This window comes from Megalopta genalis, chromosome 6 (genome assembly GCF_051020955.1).
Source record: "Megalopta genalis isolate 19385.01 chromosome 6, iyMegGena1_principal, whole genome shotgun sequence".
Taxonomy (NCBI): domain Eukaryota; kingdom Metazoa; phylum Arthropoda; class Insecta; order Hymenoptera; family Halictidae; genus Megalopta; species Megalopta genalis.
This window is the reverse complement of record NC_135018.1, coordinates 10,887,956-10,912,247: the sequence shown is the minus strand read 5'-3', so window position 1 is coordinate 10,912,247 and position 24,292 is coordinate 10,887,956. Positions and strand designations below refer to the sequence as shown.

At 36.3% G+C, this 24,292-nt stretch overlaps 1 protein-coding gene across 9 annotated transcripts in view; it reads right to left on the bottom strand.

Annotated features, from left to right (window-relative positions):
* The window catches only part of LOC117227300 (Rap GTPase activating protein 1), a 233,194-nt gene that overhangs the window by 153,014 nt on the left and 55,888 nt on the right, over positions 1 to 24,292 (bottom strand). The window lies entirely within an intron of this gene.

Sequence of the window (24,292 nt, the reverse complement as noted above, 5' to 3'; positions counted from 1 at the left end):
TCAAGGTTATTTCTAGTGGTTCGGAAAACCGAGACGCCACTGTACTTTTTTAATTTAGTTTGACAAGGAGCTGCTGAATAGTGAAACTGCGTGATCTATAAACAGTGAAAAATTTTCGTTTGACTTCCCTCGCACTATAAAAACTGGTTAAACTCGTAACGAAGATTTCATGAATATTGTACTAAAAATGAATCTCGGTCATTTTTTCTAAATCGAAACAAAATTTGATTTTTTGTTATCAAAATATAGGAACAAAGTACATGAATTATTAAGGAAATTACAAAGGACGAAGAAATCCCAAATGGGACAGAGTTGGGCAAAAATAATTAATGATTAACGATTATAACTCGTTCGTTATTATAAATAATAATTAGTAATAATATAAAATATTACAAATTATTATAGATTAGTCATAATATAAAATATTATAAATTATTATAGATTATTTATAACATAAAATATTATAAGTTATTATAATATAAAATATTATCAATTATTATAGATTAGTTACGATAGCCAACGAGTTATAATCGTTAATCATTAATCAGATTACATTTTCCCAACTTTAAAATGGGTGCTTTGTATTATTTATTGTATGGTTCTCTGATGCTAGTAAGCGAGATTGCTTGAATGTTGCGAGTGTCAGCTGAAAATTTTGACAATCTTCGTCAGCGGTTTCGTGCGACGAAATTGCAGGGAAGGAAATGTCGAACACGGAGTTAGAACGCGACCGCGACAATAAAATAGGAATTGCGATATGCGGGTCGTGGCGCTATGAAAGAGGGCGTGTGACGCGTTCTCACTCTCTCGTCACCGCTTAAAAAGTTACAAAGCTGTCTACGCAGCGCCATGGTGCACATGTCAGATTTCGTAAACATTGGGATTGGCGGTGTACGCAATCTACCGATAAACGAAGAGGCGTGAATACGGCCACGCCGGTCTTTGCGGCGATAACGTAGATACCGTAGGCGATAACCTGTATTATGAATCACAATGCTCATTAATATGAAAATGATATTCGCTATTTCCCCGAGATTCGCTTATCTTGCGTGTGCCGGCGCAAGAAAGGACAATGCACTCGGGGAACTTGCGCGCGGGAAATGCTCGGTTGTCTCTCGCTGCAGAAACGGAAAAGAAAAAGAAACAATAAAAGACGTTACGTAACTACGCGTTGTGTTCATTGCGATATATACACCGGCTATGTACGTAATAAGAAAGCTACGCGGTATATAAACTTTGTAAAATATAACAAAGAACGTGACCCGCGCGTTACACGGAGAAACTGCAATACGTCTTTCGTTTTGTCTTTCTTCGTGATAAACTCGCGTTAAGTATAACCGGGATTTGTATTTAAAAATTTACGTACCTTGCAAGAATGAATGATTGTCCTAATTTAAATTGGTTGGAAAGTTTTTACATGATTGCGTATTTGTGTCCCATAAATTACATCTTATCGAGACTTCGTTGCCAAATTGTTGTGCAGGATAGTATTATTATTCAACTGGGACACGTGTGTTTGGGTCCTTATTGAGAGGAAAAATGTAAAGAAAATATTGTGAAGCTTATTATACTTCCGTAATGTTTCGTGTTTGTTACATCTCGTAGCAAAATGTTGAAAATAAAATGGTTGTCACGTGGTATAGATGTGCCCGTGATTCTGACAGTGCCCGACATAAGTAGACGACAATGAGAACTTACGAGAATAAATAAATAATTTTTATTTTACAAAAATCTACTTGTTCACTTTTAAATCAGTGGTTGTGAAAATAATTTTTTGGTATAAATGGATTATTTGTATGAAAATGGATTATTCGTATAAAAATGGATTATTCGTATAAATATTTGACATACCATCGCATACGTCACTAATTTTCAAAACCGAAAGATATTTAGCAGAAGAGTTCTAGGATCATCTTAAACTTATCCAAACAAATATAACCAAATTGAGTTCTGTACATCTTCCATTTAACCCTCGCTCTGTAAATGCAGGATAGATTCACATCTGTACAGGCTGTTCGGCAACAAGTGGAAGAAAATGAAGGGGTGATCGTCAATGGCAATGTAAAGCGGAAAGCAAGAGTAACTAAATTACGGTTTCGAGACTTCGCTTTTGGGTTGGTAACTATTACAAATTACCCTGATTAATCAATTGTTCATGGGTTAGATCAGGATAACTAGAACAGTGACGTACTTTAGAAAGAGACCGTGGACTTCAGTTATTAGTAATTGAATTCGTTGGACAAAGAAGAAATTAAGATTAAAATCGTTAAAAAATGTGCCACAACGTTCATCATAACTGTAACGATTCTATTCCGCTTCTAATATGAGTAATCTGCGGATTTTATGCATTGATGCCAAAATCGAATAGATCAGTAACATTTGGAAAATTTAGAGATGATGTATTATTTTCAACATTTTTAAGTTTTAAGTTATTATATAAGTGTCTATAGAAGATCTAAATAAAAAATTTGCAGTCTAATTACGAGAATTTCGAATAATTGAATAATTGAAATTTTTGTCGAATTATGAGACACGTTTGTGGCACATAACATCGTATGCAAGCACGATCCTTTTTAACACACACACTATTGGTACAATATTTCAAGTTTTAGAAATTTGCACACTGCGAAAAGTCCAAGCAGTTCTGTTTGAAACGAGATTACCTTCAGAGAGTTCGTCACATCAGAATGTTGTCTTTCACAAGAAAATGAAAAACGATTTTCTGTTGTTTAGAATAAAGTGTTGGAATTTCAACGATGACCCATCGAACTGTTTTATGGCCCTTTTGCGAGGGTGAGCCGTTGGCGACAGAGGCCCAGGTCGGCTCAGACGATAGTCAGTTCAAAAGTAGAAACCGAACCGTGAGGTTGCCACCTCGGGATTTCACCAACACCGTATTTTCTGTACCTCTGTAGTTTTGTAATATATCACCATCATTTATTTTACTGGATACGCGAATGTTCTGGAGTAGAATTTGTAATTCTGAATAAAGTGCTTTTAAGTATCTTTTCATTTTACAACATAAAGAAAAATGATCTGCTGACATTTTTAATAGCTTTGAAATCTTCAATGTTCAGTGACACTGTGCCGAAAATCCGAGCGGATTACCAGAATCCAAAATCTGAATTCCAGAACGAAAACAGCATACCACGATCGACGTTCATTTCAAAATCCGATCTCTCCCTCGTGGAAACGAGGCGGGTAGAGGTGGATGACGGAGGGGAAAACGGCACGAAAAAATGTGGAACGACGCTCGAGCAAGGTGAAAATAAAAGGTATCGTGGAAGGGGTAGGCGCCCCTTTCGACGGGAGCGTCGTCGTTTTGACAGGCCTTGACGAATTTTGACACGAGCCACCGCACGGCTGCTCGAATTCGAAATGCCGCGCGAATGGAATCTACCAGCGAAACTGAAGGGAGAGCATGCACCGTGGAGAACCAACAATCGAAATAATAATGTAACGCGTACTTGATCGTTTTCAGGCCACTGTCACATTGCGATCTAACGGCGGCGTTGCAAGCCTCGAGACTACCTCTTTGTGAAGTTGCGCGGCTGCGATCGTGTTTGGATAGGCGATTCTGTGCGCGTTCTACGATTCGAACTGGCAAAACATCGGCGCATTTTTGCGGCAGCTGGCCAAAAGGGGCGTCGAAATATAGGAAAAAGATCACGACCGGGGTTTTCTGCTTTGTTCGAGATCGATTTGCTGTCAGCCTTGGCAAAAATTTGATCGAATGCGGCACGCGTGTGTCATAATAATTATTCGCGTTTTCGACGGAAAAATGTTTGCACTAACGGTGACTGTGAATCATCAATACGCCTGTTCTGTACACGTTTTGACAGTGTATGGAATTAGGAAACTGAGTAACAATTTTAATTGAATACTTCTATCCTAATATTTTGCTAGGCTGTGAAAAGTCTGTCAATATTTTGATCTGACATTTAAGCATTATTCGTAATTTTTACTTTACTAAAGGTGAATAAGATATTGTTTCATATCTAATAAACCAACAAGAATATTTATCATTTCGACAATGACTGTAGAGATTATTCATTTATGTTAGACACATTAAAATTCTCTAATGTTATAACGAAAATAGTAGTCTGTAACAGTAAGAAATAAAATACAGTGCAAACTCGTCGAAAACAAAATACAGTAAAGTGTTGGAATAATAAAGTAGCTACTTTTTTACTTAGCTAGTTTTAATCTTTATCTAGATTTAATCTCATTTGTATAATAAATAGTGTTCTCTGTGGAACTATTTACTATAAGTGAAACGTCTTCGACCATAATTTTTGTACATCCTTAGAAGAACATTCGAATCTTCTAATTCGTTTCAAAATACAGATTTTGCTTGCAAAATCCGATTGTACATATTTCAAAATAGAACTTATGCCGACAAATAATCGCATTTGATGCCGAGTATTCGATAACAAGAACACGAAAAAACTTGTTCCGTACATAGCGGTCGCTCTCTTAGGTCAGAATTCATACATCGAACCTATTGTCTGGCTTTTCAGAATTTAAGCTCAGCACTTTAGAGCCATTAAACACTCTGATCCGCATTTAATGTTTGCAGGGAGCTAAACGGATCGTGTGCATTTCCGTGGGGTGCAAATGATGCGCGCGCGAGCGCGGTCGTAGTATTCTGGAGCGGAAACGAAACGATTGGAACGCGTGCTTCGGAAATAGGGTCAAAGCGTAGGGGAAGACAGAACGGTTGAAGAAAGACGAAGGGAGGCTCCATAGAAACCTGTTACAAACGAGGGTATCAAATTCTGCGCTTTCATCCGGTGGACGCGCGCGTACGCGACCCGGCCGATGAATACGGGGACACTGACGAAGAAATGATGCGCGTGCGACAGACAGACGTATTGTATTATTAATGACGACGAAGGGTCAGTCGATGCCGAACAAAACTTTCGAGCGATGCCACTTTTTCGACGGTGACAAAGTAGCAGCTTCACCCTCGAGCCCCGTGGTTACGCAGCTCGCGCCCCATGCCGAGTGTCAGGGTTCATTTTTTCGCGAAATTACTTACTACGGCCGGCCCTTTGAAATCGGGGCGTTTCCCGGTCCTATGAATCCCGTGCCATTTATTTTTCTATCTAGGAAACTACGTTTCCAGCGGACTCGAGTCGCAACGTTTCCGTTGAAGGTCCAATCACGACGGCGATTCTGTCCGACGCGAATAAATGATAATTTGATTCGTCTTTCCCTGCACCGCGAAATGCCATTCAATCCATTTAACGAAACGCCGCGCGCGGCTGCCGCCCGAGAAAAATCTTTTGACCTGGAATTCTGCACCGGGTAAAAGTCGTAAATGAGAGTCGCGAGCAAATCGTTTTTATACGCGTTTGTGTACGGATCAAATCCCAGCTGCGATGTTGTGCGAGACGATTCTTTGTATACATACAGATATAATGAGAAAGGTTGCGTGTCGGAAATTTACATCGAGCTTTGTTTCGCGAAGGCCGGTGTGAAGTCATCACTCGGAAGAGAGACTAAAAAGTGTGCAGAGAATTAATTAATGTAATTGAAACTGAACTAAACGTTATCTAGAAGAAAGATTAAGTATGTAAATAGATAAACGAAGAATGGCAAGGATTTTAAATTCTAGAGCTTGGAATGGTGCATTTTACACCTGAAAAGTTAATAGTATTTCTTAATCGAAACAATTTATAGTATTGACTATTACAAAGTTGAAGATTTCAGTCAAAAGTTAGATACAACTTTATGCTATTAGATAGTTGTATATTTTTTACTATCTCTCTTGATAAAAAATTAATATTTGTTTTACAATATAGAATAGATCTTCCTGTAATTTCATTATTGTAGCTTGCATACGTTTTCCAATGAGTCATTGACAAAATTTCGGATTTTTATGCAAAGTAAACATGGCCTGCATGAATTGCAAGGAGCGGTAAGTCAAAAGCTTCCTTCTTCTTTTAATAATTTTAATAAGTTGAGAAAGATGCATCGACATTCTTAAATTCCTTGAATCTTCTACTGTTTCATGTTTTTTCTACTCATTTTGCTCATAAATGCATAAAATTCGCTGTTTAGTCTGTTATCTGATAAAATACTGATGAAAATACTAACAGAAATTCTGTTAGCTGATAAAATATTGATAGAATATGTTAGACGATAGAAATGAAATCACATTTTAGTAGCAGAAAAGTGAACAAAGTGATTCGGAGTTGGTGCATCCAGTACAACTTACTTTTTTGTTGAATGCAACACACTGTTGTCGTCTTAGAATCTCGGCGTTTCGAAAGAAGATTTGTGTAAAGTTTTAAAGATTCTTACCTGCAACATAAAACATTCAATAGTTATAAAAATCTCAGTAGAAAGTGCGGCTCTTATTCCTAATGTATGCACCGTTGTTTAAATATGTTCCTATAGTCATAGTACAGTGTTAAAAGAAAATAACAATTTCTTTAGGAAAGTCTACAGAATGGCATGCAAATTCGAACTGCATAACTATTTTAATTAGTACAAAAAACGCCTCCGAAGTCGAAAACTTATATTTTTCCCTGAAACTGATCTTGAAGAAGAGATTGCTGTGCAATGCTGAGTTGATAAAACAGATCGAGTGCATTTAATAATGCATTGTGTTATTGCCGGAAGTAGAGTTCGTCAGCGTATCCTATATAAATAAGTTTTCTTATGTTCGAACGAGGAGAGAACGTGAACGATCTATTTAATTAAACCTGCCGTTCTGAATCTAGTGTTAGTCATAACCATAACCTGTTCACTCTCAACACACCCAGCGATAACTTTAAATTATGGTAGCTTGTCCTTACTAGATAGTTAAAGAAAGTAACAGCTTATTCCATTCACTCTTAAATCATAGGCGGAGATACTGTCGCAATCGAGGGTGTCGTTTCGTTAACAATTCAATTACTGTAATGATCGCGATTTAAATATCCCCGGCCTCGATGTTAATTGACGACTTTAATTGAAATAAATATATTTAAAAAATCGCATTTCACCGTCCGAATCGATTTATTCGTTTCGGTGCAATACTTTGTCCCATTCGAAACATTTCCAGTTTCATAAGGAAGGATTTAGATCGAATAATATTAAGAATATTATAATATTATAATATCTACGTGAATAATTACTGAGAAAGTATCTTGATCCTAATGAGAGCCGCACAAGAAATATCCGTTGCCCTATAAACGGAGTTGTATAAAATATTTCATAATCTGTTGACGCAGGAATCGCGAAGTGAACGTATCGGGCGCATTTACTCGGTAACTAGAGAGCTAATTGTAATTATACACCCGGGGACACGAATAATTCATTAAGCACATCGCGAAATAGTCGACCCGCGGTTGTAATTGTAAGTTACACGGGCGGATTAATAAATGACTTGTAACGAACAAACCTTAAATGTAGCCATTTTTAGCGAAAATTGCACTATTTGTTGCCTTGGCCGAATATAATTCAATCGTCGATTGTAAACAATACTCCGCGATTTATTTAGAATTTAAAAATTGTTCCGGGTTTTCGTAGCTTGATTATCAATGAATTTTGCTATATTTAAATGTCCTTAAATCAAACTGCTACACTTAAATGTTAATGTTAAGATCATAAAAAATAAATTTAATGAAATATATTTATATTTTTTGGAAGAAATGTGCGAATGGTAAGAAATTAATTAATATATATTACCGAAATTGGTTCATTAATTTGTAAACAGACAATTGTATTAATTATGCGTAGCACTAAAAATCTGATTTTGCAATTTCTTTCAGTTTTGTATTTGAAAAATGTAATCCGCAAACTTGTCAAAAATAAGAACATTTTTGTAAACTCCTTACACAACAGAACGTTAAATTATACAACAATATCGTCAACCTTTGAATAAAATTTGATATTTGAACAGATACACGTATTATTAAATTAAAAGTACATATTATAGTGAAGCGTATAATGCATCATTTATATTGCAATATTGTTTTATTTTGTGCATGCAACGAATAAAAAAATAATAAAAAGGAAACGAAAATAAAAAGCAAAATTAAAAAGTTATAAAGTAATGAAATTAATATTTTCGTTAACACAATACAAATTTGTATCCTATGACGCATGAACATGCGTCTGTTTAACATGTTCCTTAACTTTTGTCGGTAAGTATATAACTTATTTTCTATAGTAATTTATATATCTCAAGTATTTCATTCTTTGAAAGATTGTTACTTATGCAGCACAACGATTATTAGTACGTACTAGTAATACTATATTACTATATATAACACTTAATTATACTTAACCCCTATTATAATTAATATTATAATTATTTAATATTTAATTAATATTATAATTAAACACGTTATTTAAAGATTTATAGATTTTGTCTGGAGATAACATGAAATGAAAAATTCACAAATTAAGATAATAGTTCTGAAAAAGGTTTAATAATTGGGATCAGGAGGAATGTTGTTTGGGTCAGGAGACGTAGAACATGTCTTTGAATTTTTTACTCAATGGCTCGGTATAACGAGGGTCAACTGACAAGTGAACAGCGACAGTGCTATTCGAATCACGTTTAGAGATCGGACGGTTTGCTCGGTCCCGTTTCCGACATACGATTTCCGGCAAATTAAATCAATGCTAGCGTGCGCATCAAGATCTTCGGACACTTCGAAATTTCCTGACGCAAACGACGTTTGTATCGGAAAGCGGATGCGGAAATCATTTCTCCGACTTTACACTTCTGCACGTGTGTCACTGTTTCACTTTGAGAACTATAGCCCGGAAAATTAGTGTCTTTGGGGCCGTTGCGAAAGGGGCCGATGACTATCGATCCAAAGTTGGAGCCTTATCATTCCTTTGTCATATTTACAGGGAAAATGACTAATAAGTAAGCTGCGAATTTTATGCATTTATGTCAAAAGCGAGTAGATGGAATAAAAACCAATAAACACAAGAATGAAAATAAATTTGTGTTTAACTTTTGTTTCTTAGAACCGACGTAGAGAATTTTTATTTTGCATAAAACGTGTACTAATCAATATCACTACAACTATCACTACATTAAAAATTATAGGGCTGTGCGTATAGATTTTTTACAATTTTCATTGTTCTTGTTTTCATTATTTCTTCAATTAATTTTACAGACGACATTACAACAATTATTCACGGTGAAGATAGTGGCGCGAAACATACGACACAATAATGAAGATTCAAGTGAAACTTTCTGGCGAACTCATTAACTACATCTAATAAGCATTCTTGCAACACAAGTTTCTAACAATTTTGCGCCAAGTTTACTTGAAATGTGCTAATATTCTGCTAATCACAAGCTGTGTCAACCAAGGAACTGTGTCAAGGAACTGAGTAATGCAATTGAAATTAATTTTGCTTCAATATTCAGCTTGTGGTCTATTTCGGAGCACATTGTTACTCGGTTCGTTAGTTCGTGTTTAAAATCTAATTTTGCTGCACTCGAGAAACCTGTATTTCCACTTATTTGTACAGAAATTGAAAATATATAATGGAATCATTATCTTTTTATAAAATAAATAATTTTATAAAATAGATAATTTTATCAAATAAATAATTTTATAAAATAGATAATTTCATAAAATAAATAATTTTATAAAATAGATAATTTTATAAAGTAAAAATTTTTATAAGGTCGCGCAGGTTGATTGAATTGAGTGATCTAAATTCTTTATAGTTGGAATAATATTTGTCGTAAGTTTTGAAATACAAAGTAGCATGACAAAACAGATAATAATTTATCAGGGAAAGATGATGTATACATACATATATTAAATATACGTGATATCTGGAGAATAAGGTTTACTGTATGATTTTCTGTTTTCTTTTTACGGTTTTATAAATGTTCTCTTTTGTTTGATTATATTTACATATCTAATTGTAAGTCAAAAAGAAAGAGTTACAAAAATGATTGCTTGCAATGCGTGAAGAAAAGGAATCAACGTGTATTTTAGTTGTTTTTAATCAAGTACCAATCAACTCGAACAATAGTTACAAAAATTGAAAACTAAAGGACGTATATAATCTTATCTCATTTTTCACTGTTCGTTAAAAGGAGCTTGATACCAGCTTCACTGTATCAAGGATCTGGGGACAAAGATTAATACTGCGTTTTCACCGATCGTTTAGAGATCCATCAATCCTTTCAGTGACCCGTTAAAAAATATGAGACAGTATGACACGCGGCTGGAAGAGCCGTGTGAACAGCACATTATTTTCCGTCTTTGCTCACACTCGCAGATAAAACGAATGAGTATACTTGATCCAGGATGGAAATCCTTCTTCCTGTCGGCGGATCGTAAATCGACCTGACGTCCGTTTTCTCCGAGACAGTGACTAACGAGGTGTAAAGACACTTGGCGGTGGCGCGAGGGAGAGCAGGTTATGTTGAAGGGAATGTGAATCCAAATTGGCAAATAACGTTAACATCGCTCCAGTTCCAATTTCTCGACTTTCATCTTAACGGCTGTGCCCTGCTCGGCCAATTGTTACATGGACACTTAAAATATTTTTTATGACTCAGTACTTTTAGCGCAAACTCAATTATTCCGTCGAGCAAGATTAACGTAACACGACACATTTGTAAATAAGAATTTTACTCCACAAACTCTCCACAGCAATTGTAGCTTCCATATTAATTTTCCTCGGTGATTATTCTTCCGGTTTCCCTAAAATTAGAAGCAGCAAGTAGAACATGTCAGTCTTTCAGTCGTTCTTTCCTATCCAAACATTTTGAAAGCTTTTACAAGATTTTACATCAGGATAATTTCGTAACTGTCGATCGTTCCCAATTTTTTTCAACACCCTTTTCCTTATCAATTTCTTATTTATTTCGCTCTTACCAATCATTTCCGAATAACTACTACGAAGAAGCCGGAGAATAGTAAACATGCTTCTTATCGTCTAAAATAATGATAGGAAACATAAGTCAGATGAAAATGTATTTCTTGTTTTAATAGCTTCAATAAGCTGTGTATAATATAAAAATGTTCTCGAATCATCTTTACAATCTTGTTTTTCACCTAATCATTTTTGTCGAAAGTGCATAAAATCCGCGGCCACTTTATTCGACGCTCTATGCAAACAAAAGTTCTATTTTACTGAAATTTTTTAGAACTGACATTTTTCAACGCAGCGCTACGTATCCGTATCCAATTCGAAACTGCAGGTTAGTACCTTCCGTCCAAAGCACGGAGATTTATCATGAGAGTTTGACTATTTCGATGTGCTTTAGGCGATACCGCAGTCGTCTGCCGAAAAACGCGACAACGACGAACAGACGTGTCGTTGTCCGAGAAAAATCATACAATGCACCGGCCAGAAACACCTGTTGCACGCTGCCTGACGGTAAATCAATCGTGCTGGCAGTAATGCAGTTTGCGGGAAAGTCGTAAAAGCTAAGGTACGCCTTCGGTTTTCTTTCATTGGAACTTGCGCGTCTACGTTGCGTGTCGGTCGTTTTGCGTAATACGAACCTGGGTATTTATGCATGACAATTGTCACCGGCAAGTGATACCGAATGGAAACGCTTTATCATTCGATCTTGGGCCTTTTGTACCGGTTTATAACAGATAAATCGCTTTCACTCTTAGACTTGCACCGTACTTTTCTATCGTCATTAAAAATGTTCGTTACCGCGGCGCACGTAACGTAAGAAGCGGAATTTAGTTGTCCACCGTAAATTTTGCTTGCGAATGCGCACTTTTGTGGGGAAGTTTATTGGCGGGGAAATTGTACCGATTCGTGGACCAAGATCTTTGCAGAGGGTCCCGTGCTGCTTTTCGGTAGTGCTACAGTTCCTTCAAGTATTTATCGCTTCGACTGCCATGCTAGCAGCCTCGACAATTTCGTAAAATTGGAGCATTTTGTTTAATCAAGTTAAAACTGACAAGTTCAGTTGTGTATGGCATCCGTTCCTTTTTCAACATTCTCACATTGTCACGTATTTCCTGATCAAATTGGGAAGATGTAATAGATTAACGTGGAAATTATCGTATTATCATCGCCCATCGCATGAACGTTAATTCTGCTCTTGCTTTATATGAAATAGATCGTGGGTTTTGACAAAAATAAGCATCTATATATAATCTGAAACGATATAGAGATTAAAAAGGTTTAATAATGACGATATATTACATTCGATCTATGAGACTTATTAAAGAAAGAATATAACTTCTAAGTAACTCCTCTATTTAGTGCAGAACATTTTCAAGAAATGCAATATTTGTGATGATACGTTGAATTATATTTGTGCTGCTTTAATGACTTGACTGTCCATCCGAGAAACTCGACGATTCTTGCAAAAAGTTAACGGTACCTAGAGATGGCAGTATGACGTACAACATATGTAGAAGAACTAACTAAGAAGTTAACACGGAACATCTGAACAAGAAAGTAACGAGTTCAACCACTAATAACATAACAGTATCTTTGACAGAAGCTCAATACTAAGTGCTTACTCTATGATAACAAATACAAAATTGCTAGAAATGAAGAAAAGTCTGGAGAAAGATGGAAACATTTCGCAGAATTTCGGAGTCCCCCTTAACGAAATAAACGTTAAGTGATTTCTACTGAAAAAAAGTTTTTCTAATTCCGACAAGTTTCTGAGATCGAGTCTTTTTTTAATGAATTCGGATCGCGTGAATTGATGTCGCGTATAAAAAATACCATGTAAATAGTGCTATAATTTGCCGAGTAAAAAAGAGACTCGCGTAAAGATGTGTCGCGTGAATTGAGAGACGGTCGTACACATATTGTGAATACATATTGTACAAACTATATTTGATCGGGCCAAGATTCAGCCGTAAAACTGTCGTAAAATTCCGCAGCGGAGTCGGTATCGTCGTGAACCGTCATAGACGAGGCATTGCAAAATGAGACAAAGAAGATGTTTTTTGCTTCTGCTTTCCATAAAAGCTATATGCATCTGAGGCCGCTCTCGCGCGCATACCGACGCACGCAGAGCGGCTTTCTGCATACGTTTTCGGATTCAATGATTATTTCTCCGCGTACCAGCGAAAACGCGCATTCTTGGGTCCGGTCCGCGCGGAACTCCATATAATACGCCTCGCGTGTACGTGCACGAGCCGAGACGTAAACGCATCCGCGTGCGCGCGTAAGCGCAACCGCCTGGACTGAACCATAAGCGTGTATAGGTGGCCGACGTTCTCGTTGCGGGTGTCATGGGATTATTGCCCGAACTCACGAGCACGTCGGGTCACTGTACACTTCATAGGTATAGCCTCATTCACAACAGGCTGTTCACTTGTTAGTGGCTTTGTCCGAGAAACCCCGCCTCTAACGTGGCGCGTTCGCGTTCTCGTTTGCGGTCGTGTCTTTTAGTAATGGCTTAACGATATCTCGCGATGCAAAACGAACGGCGTGGACTTTCTCGGTTCACGCGATCTCTAATCCCACCCTATGACCCACACAATCGGAATTAATTGCAACGTTCTATATATCGACCTTCTTTTAGCTTGGGACCTTCTTCGCCTATAGCCGCCGCGAGTTCTGCTACGTAACCCCGCTTCGATCACCCCACGAGCAATGACTCGGGCGAAAATTGGTTCAGCTGAACGATGCGGGGCTTCGAAAGGGCTATATCGTGCGCTATTCTAATTTTTTGAGGTTCCCGGGTCTGAATGTGTGAGAAATTACGAAGGTCGGTCTATTTTCTTCATTTTACAAGCTAAGCTATGTACAGTTGCTCACAAAAGTATTCGAACGTTTTTTAACCTTTTAGGTACGGCTGAATTCTGCGCGAGGCTATTTCTCTGGACGGCAGAGTCTGATGTGTACTGTACAGAGTGTCTGTATATTCTGTCTGTATATTGTTAAGATACAGTTATATTGTTAACAATTATATTGTTAAGATAAGTCTGTATATTGTTAACAATTATATTGTTAAGATAAGTCTGTATATTGTAAATCGATGCGAAGACAAAAGAAATGTGAATCAATGCATATGAAGACGATTATTTGATTCAAAAGATGACCGAGTGAGCTACTAGAGTAAGCCACTATAGCGGCGCGTCGTCCAGAGAGATGACATCCGCGAAAGCCACTATAGTGGCGCGTCGTGCCTAAAAGGTTAAAACGGGATCATTTTTCAACGAACCTTCTGCAACTATTGACAATTTTTGAACAGAATTATTTAAACATTGTCTGGTAAACTCTTCTCCTTAAAAATCTCAAACAAAACTCAGCCCATTTGGTCCAATTTTGAAGAAATTATTCCGTTTGAAAATGCGTTTTAAACCTTTTTTATCACGAGTTTGTTGACGAAGCCCAGTTTCCGCTCATTGCCTCAGCCGTCTCGCGCCAGCTGATCTCACCTTTCATCGGTCAGTGTGTTTCATTAATAAAACTCGTAAACAAAGCCGTAGGATGCATCTGCGCTAAGAAAAAGGTTACTTCAAATGACCTCAGGAACCCGTCATTTCCCAATTGCGGGTGACTTTTGGGACGCTCTGTGTATCCTCCTTAACCAGTTAGCTGCCTTTGACGAGTACACTCGTTATGAAGAAACGGCAACATTCTGTGTTACGACGAATGTACCCGTCGAAAACAGCTGACTGGTCACATATCGATGAAAAGGGAACAGAATTTTCTTCTCGCTCGAAAGAACGGAATAACGTTCATATTTAACAGCTTATTACTAGAAACCTCGTCATGTGTCAGACTCGTAAAAGTATGGCAAGCGGTTAATATCTTTCTTGCACGTAAATTCACCAGATTCGTTCGTTGAAGAATTTTAAATTCGAACAAGTTTGCCGTGCGCCATTGATCAACTCGACCAATCCCGATTCCTTTTGCACAATGCTCGCGAAGCGAAAAGGAAACATACGATTTGCCTGGATGAATAAATTGCTCGTTGCACGGGACTGAAACCCGATCGGCAGCCCGTTACTGTGGTGCTTTTCAGAAAGGAGAAACGGTACGAAAGCGACACTCGGAAAAAGGACATGGCGGAACACAGCCCGGACGAATTATCTAATTCCATCTTATCTAGCCTTTACTTTCAGTCGCGACTGGTTCCGCGAGGTCGGGAACGGTGCGTACGACATCGGCCGCTGCGTCAACCTCATAATTAACCTGACGTGCTTTCAGTTCAGACCGTTCGCATACGCGAACGTTCGCTGCGGTCGTTCGCATCCTTTCTGCTCTCTATTGCGCGTCCACGTTCAAACGTGACTCGGAATTATTATCTTTCACTTTCTGGATCCGTGAAACGTGACGCGTAATTGTACAGTTTAAACGCAAGAAAGCCAAACCGTAATTGGACACTAAGAGCAAAGAGTATTGCGAGAGGAACTAGCGAATTCATTATAATACGGGCGAACTCTCGCGAGGAGCGCGCTGGAACACATTGTCGCAAATGTTCCGAATGCGCGTCGAGAAAAACATCGTAAACTGTAGCAAAAATCTGCGTCAGTTGCAAGTAAAAGATGCCACGTAGAAATTAGTTTCGTATTCCAACAATTTCGCTAAATTTAAAATAATGCATTGACGTTCTTTTAAATTCTTTTAATTTTGTTATCGTTTTAAACTTCACCTACCAAATATTACCATGAACGCATAAAAATTGGAACTTCAAAATCGATTTCCGTTGATTTCAACTGTGTCAAGTTTTATCTGAGTTCGGTACTATTTTTCTGAATTTAGCAGCCGTTTGGGCATTAATTTCTAACGTTTTATGCATTGACGTTCTTCCATAATGCGTTGGTCGTTACGTGTTTCAGTATTTAATGTTGGCTCCGCTGCAACTCTGCTCTCTTGCGGTAGCAACAGGATTTGAAGTAACCAATGAAACCATTAAACATTAATAAGAGGGTCATTCTTTCGTTGCAACGATGAAATTACCGTATCTCACATATTAATGTGAGATAATTTACACATGTAAATTATTACATGTGATTGTAGTATGTAATTTACAATGTTCTTTGATATAAACAGGTTAATACTTTTTCGCAAAGAATATCAAGATAAAACGTGCATATATCTTTATATATTTTATATAAATCTAGATATAGATATGTGTATCTATTTAAAAAATGTTAATGACGGAACGATGGTAATACGTGGCGAGCCATCCTGTATAATACAAGAACCGTCGTTATACAATTTTTCTTTGAAAACAAAAAGAAAAATTACATAGCGTGCTATGTAATATATGTAATGTATATCCACGCGTGTCTCCTTTTAATTTCTACGACTGCGAGCAGCGAAATGATCAACGTGTAACCGTTTCATTCGGGAGCATTCCGCGTTCTCCAAAGGTTCTCCCCTCATGAATGAAACCGGCGCGGCCGGATGTAGCTCGCCCTTTTCCTCGTGACAACTTCCTTTTATCGAGCAAAGATTGCAGGCACAATGAATAGCAGGTTTAGCAGGTAGAGGGCCCGGCCTACTCCCAGTTTCGTCGGTGCCTACGAACCCGGTAGATGCGATAGATTAAAAGCGAGTACTTGGCGCGTACATGCGCGTCCACCATTGGCCCCTTTTCACGAGGATGTAAGACGAGAAGAGCGCAAAAATGAAGTAGGCGTGCATGGAAATAACGTTGGGAGCCAGTCTCCGCGCAACAGGATCGCGTCACGGCGCTCTTTAATATTCGGTAGGTGGAGAACTCTTTATGGCCAGCTGAGTGACGGTTGAACAGATTTCACATCTCTCCACGTCATTCGGAACACAATGTATACATTGCGCATGAGAAACATTCACGACAACGTGATTAAACGATAATATCGCCGGCGATGATATGAAATCTCATTCCCCTTCGCAAATTCCTTCCACTTTTCTTTTTTAATTGTTTTCCTTTTCTCCGTCGGCTCCAGGCTTTCGCCTTGCAATTTTTTAACCATCGCACGACACACGGAAGTTTATTGCACAGAAGCTCTTAATGCTAGGGTAATGCTGCGTTCCACTTTTGCTGAACACTTTGAAACGCGACTCATCGTAATTTATTCATAATTCGATCTTCGTGAAACACGAACAGATATGAATGAATGGAAGAGCAAGGAAACACTCTGGGATGCGAGTTAAAGGATTCCAATTTTTTTTTAGAGGTTTACAGCTTTTCCGTCGATCCTAGAAAGTTTGTAGAAAATTTCTAGAAAACAGTTTCTAGAGTTAATTTCTAGAACACAGCTTCTAGAAAATTTCCGGTAATAGAGAACTGTTTTTCTAGAAACTTTGTTTGGACAACAGAGCTACATTACCTGGATAGCCTTATTTCAGACGTCTGTTTCGGGACGTCGTTTCAACGTCTAAAATAAGACGTCTTAAAGACATCAGACCTAAAGTGGACATAAAATGGTCGTCTTTAGGACGGCGTGTGCTACTATGTATGCGTCTGTTGTTAGATAGATTTTGTTACGTTAGTTACTTTTGATACACATCACATCATTTTGATATACATCGCGAGAAATTATAAAATCGTATTAACTTAACCACGTTCAATCGAAAATATCATTTCTTGCAAGACAATTAGAGTTTGCACTTCTTAAATTGTCTCGAAGATATTTCAATATCTCGGTACATTATTTGTATACGAGGAACCGCTTTGCAAAATAAAATTTCTGCATCTTGATTGCACCAAACGAAGTTAGATAGCAATTTATTTTCACTCTTAACAATTTTAACAAGTGGAAAATATTCTAACAGCGTTGTTAAATTTGTCCTCTGTGTTTACTGTTTTCAACTCACTTTTATTACAAACGCATAAAATCCGCAGTCTAGTAATACACCGTGCGAATGCCTGCACAGAAGCTGATTACAGGAATGTTGAACGCAACGCAGTCTATTCTCTATGCCCTATGCAGTGGAAACTAGTGACTCACATTGCAATTCTCGTTGGAGAATTACTCGTACAATTAAAACAAAAAGTCAAAGTAGTACCTAATACTGGCTGCAAATACCGAACCAAATTACCAATTGCAGTAGTAGCAGTTGCTACAAATTAAATGAAATTAGAAGAATGAACGCAATATTATATAACTAGATATGTAATTTCTTTAGCCTAAAAATTAATACCAAATATGCGAGATGAATATGCTTACCCAAAATTAGTTATCCTGAAATCTCTCAATTTTCATATGCAGCGACGCACAAGAAAGATTGGGTATTTCCTGGATCTAATCCACTACGGATTGCTTTTAAAACGCCCAGAGAAAATCTTCCTTCACCAACAGTAATCCTACAGAGGTTTCGGGATAATGCATTTGAAATTCTGCGAGGGTTTAATAAAAGATAAAGCGAGGTATGCAAAATCACGTTTGCCTGATCCGTTTTGTGCTCTCTATTATTTTTAGCAACCTTGTTAAATCTTCCACCTATTCAAATTTAAATCGCGCATTGAACACGCATCTAATTGTAAGCTTTTACGGCGAGCCAATAGCAATTTTAATCTGTAAACTAATTTCATACGGTCTGAAAATCTTTTTGTTGTTTAAACGGCCGGCTGGTTGGCTCGACGGTCTTTATGATTTATTTATAGCGTCTATGAAATAGTGTTTCGCAAAATTTATTGCTCACGATCATCCCGCGTGGAAATATTTAGATGGGAGAAGAAAAATCAACACGTTTAATATTGTGCTTTATTAATACCGACGATGTAATTTTCTCAGCATGGATTCGCCGCATGGTGCAGCCATGTAAATCCTTTCTATAGCGAGCGCGTAAAGACGTGATTTCAATTTAAACCTCGCTAAGCCGGATTCAAAGTTGAGATATTGTTAACTTACGGGAACCGAAAGTTAAAACAATTTCGACGTCACGCGGAATATTAACGTTGAATACACCTAGCCGGTCAAAATGACCGGTTTCATGTTTTCTATTTTAAAATCGTTGAAAAATTAATAAATTTAATCAGTTCTACGCGTGATGAAGTTGAATGTGATTTGCTCGTTAATAATCATACAATTTTTACTTTTTCGTCTTATCATCAGTAAGGAATTTATTACTAATACGTTTCTAAAATATCGATTATAGTATTCGTTAATGCATTGGCGACGTGATTAAGCTATTCGCGATGATATAGTGGTAAATTATACTGAGATTTCCGTCAATACTTTTTCTTTTGTTATGAAATGAATTTTTAATAACGGTAATCTAATTCTGATAACTATATATGTGTTCATATCTAATTCGGATAGAAGACAAAAGATAGATAATACCTATATATTATCTTCCCCAAATTCTTCTAACGCAGTTTTTTGCATTCTAATCCAAAATATGGAGTTTATTAGAATGTTCGTGGAACAGTTCCTTCAACCATCCGGTACAATTTTTTGTACAAAATTTAACTACATTATGCAACCCAATAATTTTAAAGAAACATAACAATGCAAATTAAAAATAAATATATATGATTTTACTAATACTTTACGCCATTTTTGATTTGCACTGCTGTGTTTCTTTAAATGAAGCTATACAGATTGTACAATTTGTTTTAAGTCGACGAATAAAATTGTCACGAAGAAACAATTGTAGAATATGTATCGAACACTGTATTTTTCCTATTATTATAGAAATGTTCGAGATCGTTTCAAATAGAGCTAAAAGAAAGAGTGCAAAAATGAAGAGAAAAAAGATGTATAGATTTTAGTTTCACTAAAAATACAAAGAAATTGTAGAAGTTTTCATAGCAAGATTTGAGAGAAATCATATCGAGATTTCACAGCTGTTACGTGACTAGACTATCTTCCTTTAAATATATCAAATCCGTAGTCTGCCAATGAACAGAAAAATGCAATCTGAAATAAATAAAAGAAAAAAAGGAATCCTGGCATTTCTTATCGATACGGAATAATTACTTCTGAACTAAATCTTATTAGATCAGTTTTTAACTTTCATGAAGTAACTCTGCAAAATGTGTACAAATATTTTCGTGAACACCGTATGTACATTTATAGTAATTATTCGAGGTGCAATAAAAATCGACGAGCACGCGTTCGAAAACGCTGATATTTGATGAAGCGTAGTCATTGAATGGACAGAGGAGTTTCATATACGCGAATTGCGGATTCCCATCCGTCTCTCATAATGCGATATTGCAGGTTCGAGGATCTCGGAATGAGGTTATTAAAGAGGATAATATCGAGGATATGCCGCCGCAACGAGTTTTGCTCCTTGCGCTCCAATTTGGATATGCATTTTAGACAAAGCCGCGCGCCCAGCCAATTACTACGGGACCAACTGAAGTATGAATCTGTAAATTAATTTACTGATGCGCCGGTGTATCTCGTAACAGCTCTTCAATATGCGTCTCCGGTTTGGAAAGGTTCTCCTGCCACGTGAGTGACTGTTGATCAGATCCCGGGTTCTCCGCCGTGTGTCGTCCGGTGCGCCGAACAACCATACGATTACACGTGCGAAAAGATTGCAACAAGGTTATTAAGAACGATAATATCAAGGGCGGAGTGGCATTTACATTCCTGCAGGATCAAACGGCTTCGCCGATTTCATGGCTCGCTCAGGGGATTATGATTCGTATATTTCTTCGCGACGCTCAACAGATGATCGCGTGCATTATTACGGTTCATAACTCACCGAACACCCATGTTAGTCAAAGTAGAATGAGAAAGAATCGATGTTACGAAATGACGCGAACTAACAGAGCAGGCTAGTACCCACTTATCGCGGCACTTGCATTGTACACGGAGGAATGTACAATACCGTTCACAAGTATTAAGTCGTGTTACTCGAATTATTCGAAGAATTGGTATTTCAATTTGAATACATATTTCATCGATTAGAATGTGCACCAGTCGCTTAATATGCATTCTTGTCAACGCGACTTCGATGAAATTCCTATCTCGAAGATTCGCGGAAGAATTACTCGAACGATCCATTTGCGACCGACATAAAATCCGATATTTCATATTACGCGATATTTAATATCGAACTTATTTAAATGATGGGTTTTAGATTTTTTATCTTATCGAGTTATTTATTTTATTATTGAGTTTCTAAAGGTGTTTTAAAGGTTTCATGAAGCAACGAAAATTAATCACGTTTTGAGCGTTGTTGTTCCAGTGTTCATCGTTAGGTACGAATGAAGTATAATAAATAAATATATACATATTATATATATATATATATATATATAATATATCTATATATATAATAAATATATAATAAAATAAGGTAAAATATAATAAATATTTATTTATAATATATAATAAATATTTATTTATTTTTGACAAAGCTCAAAACGTGATTAATTTTCGTTATATTTTAATTATGCACCGTTTTTCTCTATGTTTCGTTTGATGAATACCACGTATGTATACGTTATTAACGTTAGGCATGTTATATTGAAATTTGATATCTCTGAAGATAAATTATTAATTTGATACGACATATCGAATCACTAATTGGAACATAAAACCAATGTTTTTCTTATCGAGATTTATATTACCATTAATATTTAATTTCTCTATTTTCTGATTTTTTAATTTCATAACTTTTATATTCAAGCTTATCGTCTCGTTAAGATTTCCTTCAACGCAATTTCTGTTAACTTTAGAAACTTCATTGTATAATGAATTCTTTCCCGAAAGATAACTTCGTTTCCAAATTGAGAACAAAGTTTATACTCTGTTTCTAAGTTATCTACTTATCATGTTAAAGAAGAGTACCAACTTTTTATAGTCTGTTAATGAAAACGTAATTAAAGCATTGTTACAGGCAGATGGTAGTAGCATTACAACTGAAAAGATATTTTTCTAAACGTAAGAATATAACAACAGTGATAAATACTCGTCATTTCTAACAGAATTCTATATACATATAATAGTACATTCTATACTATCCAGTGAAAGTGATAGACGCTAACATAATACAAATTCTGACTTGTCAGAGCAACTTGTACCTTACGTAACTTCAAAAGTTATTTCACAGTTACGAATTGCACACTTAAACAGTATCAAGTTCGTTTAAAAAATACTTGTACACGGAAGTTATACGCGCGATACTTGCCAAGCACATAATACTGAGCACCCGAAATTTATTGCTCAATTAAATACTTAAACGCATCGAGGGTCAGTTATAAAAATCCCGGATCAAGTGTCAAAATATGCGTAAACATAATGATTATGTATCTTTAAGACACGAGTAATACGCTCGTTACCAAAAAATCAAACGAAACAGCTGGTCATCGTATCCGGCGCGTTGAAAAACGAGTGATTATGCAAATACATTGTATCAATTTGTTTCTGTTTCGCGAAAAAAAATGATCGGTGCGAGTTTCAAAGATTGATTGATCCCGAGCGTGCGTTGCATACAGTTTTCTGGTTCTTGCAAGGCAGATTCCGGGTGTGCTCTTTAATATTCGCTAAAAGCGAAATCGCATGCGATTAAACTGTGAAACAGATTTTGTATCTTCCAAACTGCAACGTACATTGTAATACACGCGGATGAATACATAAACCAAAATTACCGGAATTCACATATTTCGTGTGAGAAAACAGTTTTCAAATTGTCTTGTACAGCACGGCGAGAATGCCTCCGTATCTATGCGTGTAAACGGATGGACGGATTTTTATACATTTTCAGTGGATATTCCTAAATAAAATAATATTCCTAAAGAAATAACAATTCTTATGATGCTTAACAAAGCTAGAAGGATCTTTTTGTCTGGCAGTAATGGTTGTTAAAGTAATACATACGTTCCGATCAAATTCTTCTTATTATTATTTATAAAAGTTTATTTTCAAAAGGTTACATTAATAATAGAATCGTTAGCAGACTGCGGATTTTCTGCATTTTCGACAAAAATTAATAAGTGAGGAACGAAATTGTAAAGACATGAGAAGAATTTGAGAATATTTTTATATTATATACAACTTATTAAAATTATCAAAATAGGAAAGACATTTTCATTTGCCTTAAGTTTCTTGCCATCGGGTTATGCAAATGTTATTTTGCATGAAAACCTGAACTTCTGTTGTACATCAGTAGGTCGCACATTTTATGCATTTATGATAAAAATGATTAATTCAAATACAAAACTGTAAAGACATTAGAAGAATTTAATGATATTGTTCTATTATTTGGAACTTATTATAATCTGCATAAAGATCCGTAGTTGAGTCATCAGTTAGTAAATAATATATTATTATGTCCACATAAATTTGTCATTTGCAATGTAATCATTATTTGTCATGTAAAATTAGTGATCACGAAGGAAAAGTTTACAACAGGCTAGTAAGTACGACCTTACACTTTTACGAATTAACAACGATTGTCAGAACATAAAATGGAGACCGAAAGTGTTATTAGAACATAAGACTAATTGCGTTTTATAACGTTTCTATTAATTTCATAAGCACAAGGAACTCGTATTTACAAATTATGCGTTTCATATCATGTAAAACACCTTACGGGAAATCACGTGAAAGAAATTAACATTTTAAGAATTCAATTGGCTCCGAATAATTTGCTCGAATAATGCACACGTAAACGGCGTTCTGAAATGTATTGGCAAATTAATTGCAGTCACGAACAGATACATACGTTCCTCTTTTTTTCTTCAATGAAACACGTTGAACATTCTCGAAATTAAAGCTACACTTGAGTGTTTTCCGTGAATCTCAGCGTGATTAAAAACTACAGATTTTTTTTCCCAGGATTTTTTATGTGTTTAGTTTGAATGCAAGGTTATTCTTTTGAAGAATTCTATGAGTCTCTCTGTGCTTCGAACGTTTCATGCAAAACGTACACCTAAAAGGATGTCTGTGATTCTAATCACTCTTTACGGTATTGCTAAAAAGCTTTTAGATGTTTCTCTGCTGAATGAATTTTTTAACAGAAGATTGAGAGAGAGAGAGAGAGAGAGAGAGAGAGAGAGAGAGAATGTCAGATTTCTTCTCTTTCCTCATGTTACTTGAACGTGATGCGTGTGCGACATATAATGAGGCATTTAATTCCTCTAATTCGAAACTCCAAAGTTTACAGTCGAAAAACAGCATTTGTAATTTTATTTCAATTTCTTTAATGTGTAAATTGCAATTAGATAGCGGATTTTATGTATTTATTACAAAAACAAGTATTAAATACGAAATAATGAAAGCATAAGAATAATTAAAAAATAATACTATACTATTTTAAAACTATCAAATTTTTAAAGAAAGGATCAGAAAAGATTGAAATACACAATATTATACTATTTTTAAGCTATTAAATTTCTTAAGGAAGGATCAGAAGATTTTTTTAAGTAATATTATACTATTTTTAAATTATTAAATTGCTTAAAGAAGGAAAGAAGCTATTG